Source organism: Sturnira hondurensis, unplaced genomic scaffold (genome assembly GCF_014824575.4).
Source record: "Sturnira hondurensis isolate 20B ecotype Veracruz unplaced genomic scaffold, ASM1482457v3 Scaffold0000880, whole genome shotgun sequence".
Taxonomy (NCBI): domain Eukaryota; kingdom Metazoa; phylum Chordata; class Mammalia; order Chiroptera; family Phyllostomidae; genus Sturnira; species Sturnira hondurensis.
In genome coordinates, this window is record NW_028073511.1 from 3,866,403 (window position 1) to 3,882,027 (window position 15,625).

Here is a 15,625-nt window from a genome sequence, read left to right on the forward strand (position 1 = left end):
CATACATTGATATTTCTCTCCCTCTCTCCTTCCCTTCCCCTCTAAAGATAAATAAAAAAAATATTAAAAAAAAAATTACTTCAGTTACTTTTTCTTTTCTCCCTTAGTATACTATTCATTTGAAATGTAGTTCTGTTTATAGTTCACCATTATCCTTGTTGATTGTATCTGTACAATTAGCATGGTCCCAGAAGTCAGGGCTGTGCAGAGAGTGTACCTGGGGCAGCCTCGCCCCCAGCCCCTCTCCCTGTCCCACACCTGTCCTTTCCTGCCATTCCCACCCATCACCTGTATGCATCAATCTCATCATTTTCTTAACCTATGTTTTTTTGTACAACTAAGCAGATACATGTGTATTTTCTTATTTCCCTCCTTTTCTTACTCCAAATAGAGCACACTATACTTTTTGCAACCAAAGTATTGCAAAAATTTTTCTAAAGACCCAATTTTGAATAATGGAATGATTGGGTATGATGAATACTATATAGTCATTTTAAATATTTTCAAAAAATAAAGACTTTTGGGAATAGCTTTCAAAATAATTTTTTTAAAGATTTTATTTATTTATTTGAAGAGAGGGGGGGGGAAGAAGAAAGAGAAGGAGAGAAACATCAATGTGTGGTTGCCTCTCTCACGCCCTCCACCAGGAACCTGGCCCACAACCCAGGCACGTGCCCTGACTGGAAATCAAACCAGAGACCCTTTGGTTCACAGGCCAGCACTCAATCCACTAAATCATACCAGCCAAGGCCAAAATAATTTTAAGTGCACATTTAAAATAAAATGTGTGTTAAAATGTAAAATATTTAATAAATTGTTTTCACTTTTAGACAAATGATGAGGAGAGACAATATTGCAAGTTAGATCATAGAAAACCCTCTTGCTTATAAAACATTCAGAAACTTCATTAAAAGGAAATACACTATGATATTAACAGCAATTCTCTGGATGGTGGAATTACAGATTATTCTCATTTTCTTGTAGTTTTAAAAACTTAACCTTCATAGAGAGAATGATACCTGGACAGCATTTATCTAACCATTTTGTGCATTAAAAAAAAAAGTGATACATGCAATTGGTGAAAATTACAAACAATTCCAAAATAGTTTGGAACCTGGCTGGTTTGACTCAGTGGATTGAGTGCCAGCCTGCAAACAAAAGGTCACCGGTTTGATTCCTGGTCAGGTCACATGTCTGGGATGCCAGTGTGGTTCCCTGATGGGATGCACGCAAGAGGCAACCGATTGATTGATGTTTCTCTCTCACATCAATGTTTCCCTCCCCCTCTCTCTTCTTTTCTTCCCCCTTCTTTAAAAATCAATAATCATGTCCTCAGGTGAGGGTTTATTTTATTTTTTTAAAATATATTTTATTGATTATGCCATTACAGTTGTCCTTTTCCCCCCCTTCATTCCCCTCCACCCTGCACATCCCTCCCCCACCATTTTCCCCCTTTCATTTATGTCCATGTGTCATAAGTTCTTTAGATTCTGTATTTCCCATAATATTCGTGCCCTCCCCCCTGTCTATTTTCTACCCACCATTTACTCTACTTATTATCTGTACCATCTCTCCCCTTCTCCTCCTCCCAGTCCCCTGTTGCTAACCCTCCATGTGATCTCCATTTCTATGGTTCTGCTCCTGATCCAGCTGTCATCTTACTTTGCTTTTGATTTAGGTGTAGTTGTTAATAACTGTCAGTTTGCTGTCCTTTCACTGTTCATATTTTTTATCTTCTTTTCCTTAGGTAAGTCCCTTTAACATTTCATATAATAAGGGCTTGGTGATGATGAACTCCTTGAATTTGACCTCATCTGAGGAGCACTTTATCTGTCCTTCCATTGTAAATTAAAGTTTCTGGATAGAGCAATCTTGGATGTAGATCTTTGTATTTCATGACTTGAAATACTTCTTTCCAGCCTCTTATTGCCTATAAGGTCTCTTTGGAGAAATCCTCTGACAGTCTTCTGGGCACTCCTTTGTAGGTGACTGTCCCCTTATCTCTTGGCTTCTAGAATTCTCTCCTTCATTTTAATCTTGGCTAATGTAATTATGATGTGCCTTGGTGTGTTCCTTCTTGGGTCCAACTTCTTTGGGACTCTCTGAGCTTCCTGGATTTCCTGGAAGTCTATTTCCTTTGCCAGATTGGGGACGTTCTTCTTTATTATTTGTTCAAATAAGTTTTCCACTCATGGCTGTTCCTCTTCCCCTTCTGGTACCCCTATAATCCGGATGTTGGAACATTTAAAGATGTCCTGGAGGTTCCTAAGCCTCTCCTCATTTTTTTGAATTCTTGTTTCTTTATTCTTTTCTGATTGGTCATTGTTTTCTTCCTTCTGGTCCACTCCCTTGATTTGAGTCCCAGTTTGCTTTCCATCACTATTGGTTTCCTGTGCATCTCCCTTCATTTCAATTAGTTTAGCCTTCATTTGTTCCTCTAATTTGTGACTAAAATCAACCAGTTCTGTGAGCATCCTGATCACCAGTGTTTTGAACTGTGCATCTGAAAGGCTGGCAATTTTTGGTCACTTAGAATTATAGGCTCTGGGCTTTGAGCTGTTCTTGAGCCATGTTTTGGTCTGTTCGCACCTGTTATGTATGAAGGGTAGAGCCTTAGGTGTTCACCAGTTGCTGGGTTGTGACACTGTATGTGGAGGCGGGGTCAGAGAGGAAAAAAATGGCACTCTGCTCTGCTCTCTCTTAGATTTCTTTCCCTTCTCTGGCTTCCCACAAGCAAATTGGGCTCCCCTGGTGCTGGGTCCCAGGTGTGTGGGCTTGTGTACCCTCCAGGACCCTGTGGGTCTCTCCAACGAACTCTCTGTGAGCCTAGGAGCCTCTCCTGGCACCCTGACCCTGAAAGTCTCTCCAGTTGGTGTTTTCAGGCTCTAATTCCCATTGCTGGGGCCCTAGCCTGCGTGGTCTGTCTCACTGTTCGCTCCTTCGTTTGGTTTATCTGTGGGGGAATGTGTGACTGCGGTTAGTCAGCCACCCTGCACCCTCACTGGGTCCGCCCGTTGCCACCCCATGCCTGGGATCCGCCAGCCGCAGCCACCTAGGCTCCTGGGTCGGTACCTAACAAACAATCTTTCCTGCCCGACCCCACTCTGCTGCTGACTCGCCGCTGACTCCGCCCCTGACTCCGCCCCTCTTACTGGTCTGGCTGAATGGTTCATTGTTGTCGGACTTCTGTACAGTTCAATTTTCTGTGTTTTTGGCTGCGCTTTTGTTACTAAAACTTCATTGCTTTTTAAACTTGGTTGTGTGAGGAGGCACAGTGTTTCCACCTATGCCTCCATCTTGGCCGGAAGTCCTCAGGTGAGGATTTTAAAAAAAGAAAGTAAATTGCCAAGATCATGACCCCTTATTGCTACATACTTCAGCAGGTATCTCCTATGAACAAGGACTTTCTTCAATACAACCATATCACCACCACATCGAAGAAATTTAACATTACTATAATAAAATTATACCAGATTTCTTCCATGTAACTCAATAATGCCCTTTACCATAATGCTTCACTCTTCAAACCGGAGTGCACTAATTTCATTTATTTTATTTGTTTTTTAAGATTTTACTTATTTTTAGAAAGAGGGGGAGGGAGGAAGAAAGAGGGAAAGAAACATTAATGTGTGGTTGTCTCTTGCATACCCCCTGGGGGCCTGGCCCGCAACCAAGGCATGTGCCCTAACTGGGAATTGAACTGGCGACCCTTTGTTTTGCAGGCCAGTGCTCCACCCACTGAGCCACAGCAGCCAGGGCACTGGTTTCATTTATTGTCACATCTCTCTTTAGTCCACAGCAGCCCAGGTCAATTAGCTTGCAGAATGGCTCTCAGTGTCGAGTTGTCGGAATGTTTCCTTGTGATTAGATTCAGGCGAAGTGGCTCTGGCATGACGTGCAATGTTGTTGTGACCTGTGACTGGTGATTCTGAGTGTGGTCACTTGGTCAAGGTGGCCTCCACCAGGTTTTTCTCAAGAGTACTCAGAAGTACCTTGTTCCCTTTGTAAGGAAGTAATTTCCAGAATGGTGTTTTAGGACCACATGACTCTCATTTCCCCCAGGCTCTCACCCAGGGCTTTGAGACTGCATTGGTATCCTCACCTGAGCAGTGCATCAGTGGGTGCAAAATGACTTTCTAATGGTGTTATCCTACCTACAGTTACTGGCTGAGATTTTTTCCTGTAAAACAGCTTTTTCTTTCCCTCTTGCTTTTTATTTATTTATTTATCTATTTACATCATTTAAAACTTTTCATTACGGGGAATTTTAAGCATGAACAAGAGTAGACAAAGTAGTGTGATGAGCCCCCATGCTCAGCCAGCTGCAGTGCTCACCAGCTACCGTATTTTTTGGAGTGTGAGACACACTGTTTTCCCCCGCAAATTTTGGGGAACGGGGGTGCATCTTATAGTCCAAATGCAGCTTAACTGGCTCGCGGGGGGTGGGGGGTAGGGCAGCAGCCTATGTTATTTATGTTATTTAATTTTTTACCATATTTTTTACTTCAGAATTTTTTTTTTTTTTTTTTTTTTACCATTTTTGTCCTCTAAAACCTGGGTGCATCTTATGGTCCAATGGGTCTTACCATCCGAAATATTTGGTACTCTCGTCTCATCCATATCCCACTAACTCTCCCCTGCCCAATATTATTTTGAACCTAATCCAGACATACAAGTTTATCTGTAGTATTTTAGTGTATATCTCTAAAAGATCTTGTGTTCTTTTGTATTTAATGTGTTGCAGTCTGTTACTTTCATTCTTCTTTTTAGTGTTTAAATTGTTGCAAATTTGATCAGCGAAGGCCTGCTTAAGCAGCTTCTATACTTTTGACATGTTCCCATTTCCCTTCAGCTCTTCCTGGCACAAGATACTGTGGGCTTGTTTTGTGGTTACCTTACATTAGACCCAGAATCAGCCATTTCTCCAAGGAGCCCTGCAAACTGAAATCTCTTAATGCAGAGAGTAATTTATAGGATTTAAACTTTCTTGTAAATGGATTAATATTTGAAAGCCAGTTATTAAAGGAGGAGATTTACAAGAGTTTAGCCTATCAAACTAAAGTAAACATTATTTTAAGTCCCTGTCTCCTTGAGAGCAGTGCCTACCTTGCTTTGGGTACAGATTACCAGAGGAGTCATCACAGCTGAGGTCCCCAGCCCCACTGGCCCCTCCGGAGCTCCTTCCTCCTCCCTCCAGATCAGCCTGCCGGCCTTACTGTGGAGCCCTTGTGTCTTCAGACCTAAGTTACCAAGTCCTACACGTTCTTGGAAGGTCATGTATCCATTCTTTCCAATAATAATGAAAATCGTGATCATATTACCAACAACAGGTGCAGAGTCAGGGGCTACGAGTAGCACCGTTGTTCCCATTTCGGTCAAAGAGGTGGAGTTTCAGAGCTGGGTGAATTGCTCATAAAGGCAGACTTTATCTGCTAACTAATCTGTATCTCAACATAAGAAACATTCAAACCTGTAAAAATTTTTATCAGTTTATTTGAGCCAAACTGATGACAGTTGCCAGGAAGCAAAATCTCAAAGGACTGAGGAAAATGCTCTAGAAAAATGGCAGTTTTAAAGCCTATTTTATAATCAGAATCAGTGGGGAAGACGTAAGGGGGTTGCACGAAATCCATTGCTGATAAATTAGGAAGGTGGGAGAAAGCAAAGAGGGGAAGTCTCTGGGATTGGATAAATACCAAGAGGAATAGGCACATCTTTGCCCCTGCTGGTGTGGCTCAGTGGATTAAGTGCCTGCCAGTGAACCGAAAGGTCTCTGGTTCGATTCTCAGCCAGGGCACATACCTGGGTTGTGGGCCAGGTTCCGAGTTGGGGACATGCAACTAATCGATATATCTCTCAAACATCAATTTTTCTCTCCCTCTTTTTCTCCCTCCCTCCCCCTCTCTCTAAAAAGAAATAAATAAAATCCTTTTTTAAAAAAAGGAATAGACACGTCTTTTACATTGGTGTGTATAGGATAGTTGACTGTTAACATGAAAGAGGGTATAAGGGGGATAAATGGTAATGCCAAAAAATATATATATATAAAATAAAATTCTGAGCCCTGGCTGATGTGGCTTAATGGGTTGAATGCTGCTCTGAAAACCAAAGGGTTGTTTGTTCAATTCCCAGTCAGGGCTCATGCCTGGGTTGTGGGCCAGGTCCCCAGTGAGGGGCATGCAAAAGGCAACTACACGTTGATGGTTCTCTCTCTTTCTCCCTCCCTTCCCCTGTCCCTAAAAATAAATAAACAAAATCTTTTTTAAAAATAAAATAAAAGTCTAGAAAAATAATAGTTAAGCAAAAGCCAAGAAAAAAAAACTCAGCATGAAAACAATAACAATGAGGGGTTTTGTGATCTCTGCTTTGGTGCCATTGGTGCCCTGAGGGGTCTGGAAAAAGGAAATGACCCTGATACTCCAAAGGCCTGTTAGGTAGATACAAAAAGACAACAGACAGGCTCAGTCCAATAAAGAATGACCTTTATTAGGGAAAAATGTGGCCCTAAGACATGACTGCTTGCCTTGAACTGCTTTTAGTTAGAGAATTTTAACTGTAGACCAGCCTGTGTGGTTACTTTAGGTCTCTGACTTAGTAAGGCCAGGGCATGGGCCTCACCCGAGCTTGGCAGGTTAAGCACAGGGCTCATTTTTTGGTTCACATACAGCAATTTTTAACCTTTTTCATCTTATGGTACACATAAACTAATTATTAAGATTCTGTGGCATACCAAAAAATAAATATTTTGCCAATTTCCTGACAAAAAAATAGGTATAACTTTGATTCATTCTCCCTGGACAGCTGTTGTTGTGTTGGCTGTTGTCATTTTTTTATTTGGCAGTCTAAGGAAAAAAGAGGTCAGTGTTCCTGACTAAATAGTCAGGTGCGTATGTTTAGAAAGAAAATTTTTTTAAGATTTTATTTATCTTTAGAGGGGAAGGGAAAGAGAGAAGGAGAGAAATATCAATGTATGGTTGCCTCTGCCGAGGACACACAATGTGTATCATGTGTCCCCTGCCATGAAGTGGGAAGTGGCCTGCAACCCAGGCATGTGCCCTGACTGGGAATCAAACCTCCATCCTCTGGTTCTCAGGCCCGTGCTCAGTCCACTGAGCTACCCCAGCCAGTGCTTGTTTAGAAAATTTTTGCGGCACTGGCGTGCCATGGCCCACTGGTTGTAAATTGCTGATCTAAATCAAACTGCTCTCCGTTTCTCTCCTTTTCTGCCTTCATACCCCAACCTAGACTCTAAGAGGGACCACCGTGTGCAGGGGACAGGGGGGCCTTTATTAGGAGTCAGAGGTCATTTGTAAGTCCTGCTTTGCCACTGACTGGTTTTGTGGTCTAAGTTTGTGTCTTAGTTCTGCGAGCCCTAGATTTCTCTCCTTGAGAATGAGGAGCCCCAGCTATGCAATAGCGTCACTCGGGAAGCTTTTTAAAAATATGGATGCCTGGGCCTCACCTCCATAAATGCTGATTTAAACGTTCTGGGAAAGGGCTCTACGTGTCAGTGTTTTTCAGAAGCTCCCCGAGTGATTCTAAAGTGCAAACAGGAGAGAGAACCACTGATCTAGGTGATTTCCAAGGCTCATTCATATCCTAATTAGACAACTGAAACAATTGTCTGGGTGATTAATCCCCCTTCCCTCTCTTCTGAAAGCCTGATTTCCACCACATTAATCTTCCTAAAACGTTTGTTTCCTCACCTGAACCAAATCATCTGGGAGCTTCCTGTTGCCACAGGAGGAGGCACAAACCTCTGCCCACCTGGCAGGTAAGGTTCTCCAGTCAGGAACCCTCCAGGTTAACCAGGCTGACTCCATTATTCCCTGAGTAGGCCAGACTCATTGTGAGCCTCTGGACTTTGCTGATGGGTTTACAGGGTCCAGCACAAATAACGCCCCTTTTTAATTACAAAATCATAAGCATGTAATTCTGTAACATAACAATATCACACTGAAGAACACTGTATGACATTTTAGGGGAAATGTTCAAATTGCTTTCCATCTCATGTAAGACATTCATGTACCCTATCAAGCCGGCCTTTTGTCTGCCACCCCTGTGTATTGAATGGCCTTTCCTGTCGGGGCTAAATGCTTCCCCTCCTTTTGGGCTCCAACCAACGTCTCTAGAAGAATACAGGCTTTTTCAGTCCCTCCCTTGATTTCTTCTCCACACTTCTGGTTTGTGTTGCCCACTAGATGTCTAATCACTGACTGTGCTAAATGTTTCTTTCATTAATTCAGTACCCACCATGGCCAAGTCCCAGGCACACAACGATCTGTCGTAGGTCGGGAGGCAGACAGATGAGCCAACAGCCAACCCGTATTTAAGGGCTCTGGTAGAAGCAGTCTGGCATACCAGGCTCTGGAGGGGGGACTCTGACCCAGATGAGATGATTGGGGAAGGTTTCCTTGAGAGTGGTTTTTGACTGAGGCCTTCTAAGGGAGGAGGAAGAGTTATCCAGCAAGAGAGGGCCTGAGTGAAGACCATGAGGTGGGGGCAATAGCAGGTGCACAGCCTGGAGAGAGAAGAGCCCATGGTACTGAGGGGCAGGGAAGGAAGACATGTTCAGGTGAGGTGCGGAAAGCTTAGGTGTGAAAGGTGAGCAAGGACCGAGTCATCCAGGCCTTGTGTGTCACATAAAGGAGCCAGTGTTGTGATCTAAGCATGAAATAGTGAAGACCTAGCCTGGTGGCCACAGAAACGGTGAGCAGTGAATGGACTGGAGACAGTTGAGTTAGATGGCACTTTCGGTTGATTGGCTGTAGTGGAGGAATAAGCAGGGACATCCAGGTCCAGTGAGACAGAGCCTCTGACATGAAGGGGAGTTCAGAGTTTAGTTCAAGATGTTTGTCAGTTCCCAGGTAACTGTGTGGTACACAGCCATGTGTACTGGAGCATACAACCGAAATACGGGCCGAACTGGGGCTGACCAGCATATCCACTGTAATCAGAGCAGTGGAAGTGAGTGAAATGGACCAGGAGAGTTTGTAAGTAGAGAAGAAAAAATGGCTGGAAAAGAACCCCAAAGCACTTCAACATTAGTGAGGACTCCTCTTCAACAGAAAGAGGAGTCCTCACATGAAACTCAGAAGGTTCCAGAAAAAAGGAATAAAGTGAATAGGGTTCAGCATTTTGGAAGCTAAAGAGAGAGTGTTGCAGGTAGGAGGAAAGAGGTGCACAGGGTTAAGTGTTGCTGAGAAGTCAGTGGAGCTGAGAACCAGGACACTGCTGACGGATTTAGCAAGAAGGAGGCAGTAGTGGCCTTGGTAAGACTTGTTTCCATGGAATGATAGGTGCGGAGGGCCACTGCAGTAGACCAAGGAGAGAACGAGAGGGGCAGTAATGCGTACAGACAGCTTTCAGAAAAATGAACGTAACAGAGACAGTGGTGACTGCGAGGATGTGTGGGATCAAGAGCATTATTTTTTTTTTAAGGTTCGGGAAAGGCTTGAGCTTTTTTCAAAGCTGACAGAAGGAAAAGGACACGAGTTCTAGAGCACTGGTGGGGTTCTTTGTCGAAAGAAGGAGGAATGCCTTTTCCATTGCTACTAGAGAAGGGGGAAAGGGTGAAGAGGGATGCAGGTAAGGTTGTATCTTTGAAAGTTAAATGAGTTCTCACCTGGCTTACAGTTTTGAAAATAATGAAATAGCATTCAGTGGGAAATGAGCAAAGGAGCTGTCCAGGGGAAAGAAAGGATTGCTGAACAGGCAAGAGGGCCCATTTGAGGCTAGATACCGTAATTACAGAACACTGATAAAATGTGTTTGTGTGGGCCTGGATGGTAAACTTTCATAGGGCAAATAGTGTGTTTGGTCTTCTTCAGCTGCCTTCTCCGTGATTACCACAGTGAATGTACATGCAGTTGACACCCAGTGTCTCAGTCTACGTACTTTTAGAACTCACCCTAATACTTTTAAACAAAAAAAGGGGGGAAGGTACAGAAAATACAGTGCAGCTCTTTATAAGGGTTAGAAACCAGACTCTGCTGTTCTCTCAGCCTCTTCAAGATAGCATGGCCTCTCATCTGTCCTTCACTGTTCTCGCTCACTCTTCTGCGCCAGACTGTCCACACCAGGCCAGCACTGCATTACTGTCCAAGCATGTGACAGAGACTACAAATGCAGTGGTTTCCAAAGTTAGCTATGCGTCAGAATCACCAGGAGAGGTTTTTTAAACTTAAAATTTCCTAAGCCCTGAAATCAGAAAAGTTGTTGTTCTTGCTGCTGTCACTACCAGAACCAGTAAGTAGAGACAAGGATTGAATCTCTATGGGCACTTGACTCAGATGGCTGGTGATCTGAGAAGATAGTGGGTTATGTACCCTCAAAAACCATCTTAACATCTCATTTCAAGCCACCCTTTTATAAGGAGAAGAAAGGGTGGGTAAGGGGTTTGGGAAAAGGTTAATTGGGTAGAAGGGTAGGTAAGGGTTTGGGAAAAAAAGATCAATTGAATAAGAGTTGGAGTCCTGAGGTGATTTTCCTAGTACTTCTTTATCTGTTGATCAACAATTCTTTATCTGCCTCACGGGTGTTCCTTCCATAGAACACAGTGGCTCAGATACCTTCTCAAGGCTTGCTGACCCCCTGAGGCACAAAGGTCAAATTAATTGTGGACCTCCTGGGGTCACTGATCATGCATTACAGTCCCTGGAATAACAGCTTCCCATGTGCATTAATCACTTAAGCCTGTCAAGTAATGCTAAAATCAGACTCTTGAGTTCCCCTGTCACTCCCACATTGAATTTCTGAGTCAGTCTTTGTGATTGGAACCCCAAAACTTTGTCTTCTAGAAACTCCCCAGGTGATCTTGATACAACATGTATCAAAGTGCATTAAATGAACCCCCACCACCCTGGCTGCTTGGCTCAGTAGATAGAGCTCTGGCTTGCGATCCTACAGGTCACCAGTTCTGCTCCCAATCAGGGCACATGCCGGGATTATGGGCTAGGTCTCTAGTTAGGGCATTGGAGAGGCAGCCGGTCTGTGTTTCTCTCACACATCGATGTTTCCCTCCCTCTCTCCCTCCCTTTCCCTCTCTCTAAAAAGAAATAAAATCCTTAAAAAATAAATTAATTAAAATAAAATAGAAGAAGCACTGCCCTTAGGTATTTACCTCTCTTCCCCCCACCCACTGCCACTGCCCACATTCCAAATTCCCAGGAGAGTCTGACTGGCACACTGTGATCAGAGGATGGGGCTGTGACAGACAGGAGGGAGTGGCCAGGAGGGGCCTCTGCTGCTTCATACCAGGATTCTGTTCAAAGTAGGAAAAAGTGCCCCTCTGAGGCAGTAAGAAAAGAAAGACCACACTCTAGGTAGATCAGCCGCCCCACTGGCAGACTGCTTCCCGGGTTTAGCTCTTCACAGCCTCTGGCAGGTAGCACATCTCTGTGTGCTCTTGAACCTTGTTGGCTCTGACGTATTCCTGTGTCAATGGGATATTTCTCAGAGGAGACTGATTGGGTAGCTAGCAAATGGGGTGTAAATGCCTATTGTTGAATAAATACCATCTTGCTAATTTGTCAATGATTTATTTGTGCTTAATTTTTACAAGAATTTATTTGAGTCAAACCAAGGAGACATGCCAGGAACAAGATTTCAAATGCTTCCCAAAATAAGTTTTTGCAGCTTCTTTCATGCATTTGAAATTAAGGAGAAATGTAAGGAAGATTACAAGGACGAGGCCGGGGGGGGGGGGGGGGGGTAAAAAAAATGGAAANGGGGGGGGCGGAGCAAGATGGGGATTGGATTACAGGGTACTTAACAAGATTATGTACTTCCTTGAGGGTGGGTCTTTCTTATTTCAACTGTGTGTTACCCTAGATGCACAGGAACGATGGACAGAGCTTATTTAAGGCAAAGCTAAAGCTGTTTTTTCAAATCCTGACCTGAAGTCATGCTTACTGATTTTAGAGAGAGGGGAAGGGAGAGAGAAAGAGAGGGATAGAAACATCCATGTGAGAGAGAAGCATTGATTGGTTGCCTCCCACACACACCCAGACCAGGGATGAACCCTCAACCCAGGCATATGCCCTAACCTAGAATCGAACCTGCAACCTTTCAGTTTATAGGACAACGTTCCAACCAAGTGAATCACACTGGCCAGATCTGAAGATAAACCTCTTACTAAAAAGTTATAAGCCTAAATGTGACTATCCACCATGACCTGCCTAGCAAGAATTTATGATCAGAACACATTGCTAGGATACCTTCCTGTACCCCTTTTTTGTTCATAATTCCCCATTTTTGTCAGAAATCAACCCAAGGGATGCATTGATAACCAAATTTGTGGTCAGATCATCTGTCTAATTAGTAATTGGCTTCTTTCAAACTGTACCACAGAGGTCAAGTCAACATGTTAAGTACTCTGACTCGTGGTGTCGTGATAATCCATGGGGGTCTAAAGAGTTAAAATTGTACATTGATTTAAGCAGAGTTCTTGGGGCCTAGTGCTCAACGAAATAATAGCCTCTCTGTGAAGAAAGTGCATTTCAGGAGAAGGTCTTCTCAGACAAACAACCAAACAGGAAAGAAGGAAGAAACAAGAACTCAAAAAAATGAGGAGAGACTTAGGAACCTCCAGGACACCTTTAAACATTCCAACATCCAAATTATAGGGGTACCAAAGGGGAAAAGAAACAGCCACGAGTGGGAAACGTATTTGAACAAATAATAAAGGAGAACCTCCCCAGTCTGGCAAAGGCAATAGACTTCCAGGAAATCCAGGAAGCTCAGAGAGTCCCAAAGAAGTTGATCCCAAGGAGGAACACACCAAGGCACATCATAATTACATTACCCAAGATAAAAATGAAGGAGAGAATTCTAGAAGCAGCAAGAGATAAGGGGACATTCACCTACAAAGGAGTGCCCAGAAGACTGTCAGCTGATGTCTCAAAAGAGACCTTGCAGGCACAAAGGAGCTGGAAAGAAGTATTCCAAGTCATGAAATCCAAAGACCTACATCCAAGATTGCTCTATCCAGCAAAGCTTTCATGTAGAATGGAAGGGCAGATAAAGTGCTTATCAGATAAGGTCAAGTTGAAGGAGTTCATCATCACCAAGCCCTTATTATATGTAATGTTAAAGGGACTTATCTAAGAAAAAGAAGATAAAAAACATAGACGGTTAAAGGACAGCAAACTCACAATTATTAACAACCATACCTAAAACAAACCAAGCAAACAACTAGAACCGCAGAAAACAGGAACAGAACCACAGAAATGGAGATCACATGGAGGGTTAGCAGCAGGGGAGTGGGAGGGGGAGAGAGGGGGAAAAGGTACAGGGAAAAAGAAGCATAGACAGTAGGTAGAAAATAGACAGGGGAGAAAACAAGAATAGTATGGGAAATGTAGAAGCTAAAGAACTTATGACCCATGGACATGAACTAAAGGGGGAGAATGTGGGCGGGAGGGGGTGTGCAGGGTGGAGGGGAGTGAAGGGGAGAAATGGGGTGACTGTAATACCATAATCAATAAAATATATTTTTTAAAAATTAAAAAAAGAAGGTCTTCTCTAAGACCTCAGTAAAAACAACAGAATTGTAAATACTACTTCCGGACGATGTCCCTCTATGGGCATAGGAGTAGAAGGAGATTGGGACGGAAGCGAGTCAAGGACTGCTGGGAGGGTCAGGCCCCTTCGACTTCTGCTACAGTGGAATTCATTCATCCATTTTTTTTCCAATCATAAGAAAAGTTTATTTAGAAAGTCGCAGAGGTAGAAGAGGTGAGCCAGCAGGACAGAGTGGGCTCAGGAAAAAAGTTATAGAGGCAAAAGCAGGGCCCTTGGAGCTTAGGAGAGAGAAAGGCAAAAGTAACTGGAAGAAAGGAAGAAGGGAGGGAAAGGTGTGGGCACACTCCAGAGAGAGCACACTGCATTCACTCATTTTTTTAAAAATATTTTTTTTATTTATTTGTAAAGAAAGGGGAATGGAAGGAGAAACAGAGGGAGAAAGACATTGATGCATGAGAGATACATCAATTGGTTGCCTCTCATGTGCCCCCAACTGGGAACCTGGCCCACAACCCAGGCACGTGCTCTGACTGGGAATCAAACTGGCAACCTTTTGGTTCACAGGCTTGTGCTCAATCCACTGAGCCACACCAGCCCAGGCATTTTCTTTAGAGTTCTTTAAAATATATTGTAATGATTATGCTATTACAGTTGTCCCAGTTTTTCCCTCTTTGTCCCTCTCCACCTGGTACCTCCATTCCCTCCAGCAATCTCCTCCCTTAGTTCATGTTCATGGGTCGTGCATATATGTTCTTTGGCTGCTCCATTTCTTATACTTTCCTTAACACTCCCCTGTCTATTTTGTACTTAATTAGTGCAACTTTCCCCCCTCTCTCCCCCTTCCACTCCCCCACTGATTACCCTCAAAATGATCTCCATTTTGTGATTCTGTTTCTGTTGTACTTGTTTGCTTAGTTTGTTTTTTAGATTCAGTTGTTGACAGTCTTGCATTTGTTGCCATTTTAATGTTCATAGTTTTGATCATCTTTTTCTTATATAGGAAGCTGTCTCCTAGCACTCTCCCCTTCTCCCCTATGCCAGTCGTGCCCTTCCAGCTCTCGCCCTGGTGCTGAATCCCAGAGCGGGTGGGTCTGCGTGGGTCCTAAGTCCATTGCAGGCCCTTTAAGAAGAGTCTCTTGAGAATCTTGCAGTTTTTTCTACACCCCTAAAGCACACTGGTTTTTACAGCCAGAATTTATGGGGACTTATCTTCCTGGTGCTGGAGCCCTGGGCTCGGTGATCTGGTATGGGATCGCTTGCCCAGAGGTATCCCTCCTGATTTTTATCTACTGCTCATGAATGTGGGACCGCCCTTTCTGCAGACTCTCTGGGCCTGCAGATCTCCACCCCTCCTACTGTCTGGGTGATGTGGCTTCTTTAAACCCTTTGTTGTCGGACTTCCACACAGCTCGATTTTCTGACAAATCTGGGTACTATTTGTTTTGGAGTCTAGTTGTAATTTTTGCTGTAGATGTGCAGAGGCAAAGTGTGTTTATCTACATCTCCATCTTAGTGAGAAGTCAGGTTTTTTTAGAGTTTTAATAAGAGTTTAATTGAGCCATACTGATTAAGACTCTTCCAGTCTTTGTTGGGTGAGGTCCAGTCCCTCTTCATTTTTATGGTACAAGAATGAACCAAAGAGACATTTAATTGTTTAATTGTTTAATTGCTCAGAATTAACATGTGCTCAGCGGGTCAGGCATTGCCGAGGTCTATATAACACCCACTAATGAATGGTCGGTGAGAACATTTCACTTTAATCAAGGTTGACATGTAAGGCCCCCATGGAAATGGTTAGACTAAACTATAAGTCTACTGTACAAAATATAAAACTGAAGGAAAAACTCTGAAAACCTAAGGCATTATGAAGTAGTAATGGCAAAGGATCAAAAATTGAAAAATAATTAAAAAACCCTTTATTGGTTACCTTAAATGATTATAGAGATAACAGATTTTTTAAGAGTGAAAAGGAATTTGATAGTCCTTAAACATCATCTAATTCATCTTCCTCATTTATACAAAAGAGGTACACAACAGTTTAAACATCAGACTAATTTCTCTAATAATATCTGTGTAAGCTAATAATCAGTTGAATTTACAC

General features: G+C 43.1%; 1 protein-coding gene across 3 annotated transcripts in view; it reads left to right on the plus strand.

Annotated features, from left to right (window-relative positions):
• Positions 1–15,625, plus strand: part of BICRAL (BICRA like chromatin remodeling complex associated protein) — an 83,655-nt gene that overhangs the window by 53,561 nt on the left and 14,469 nt on the right. The gene's annotated exons all lie outside the window — the stretch shown is intronic.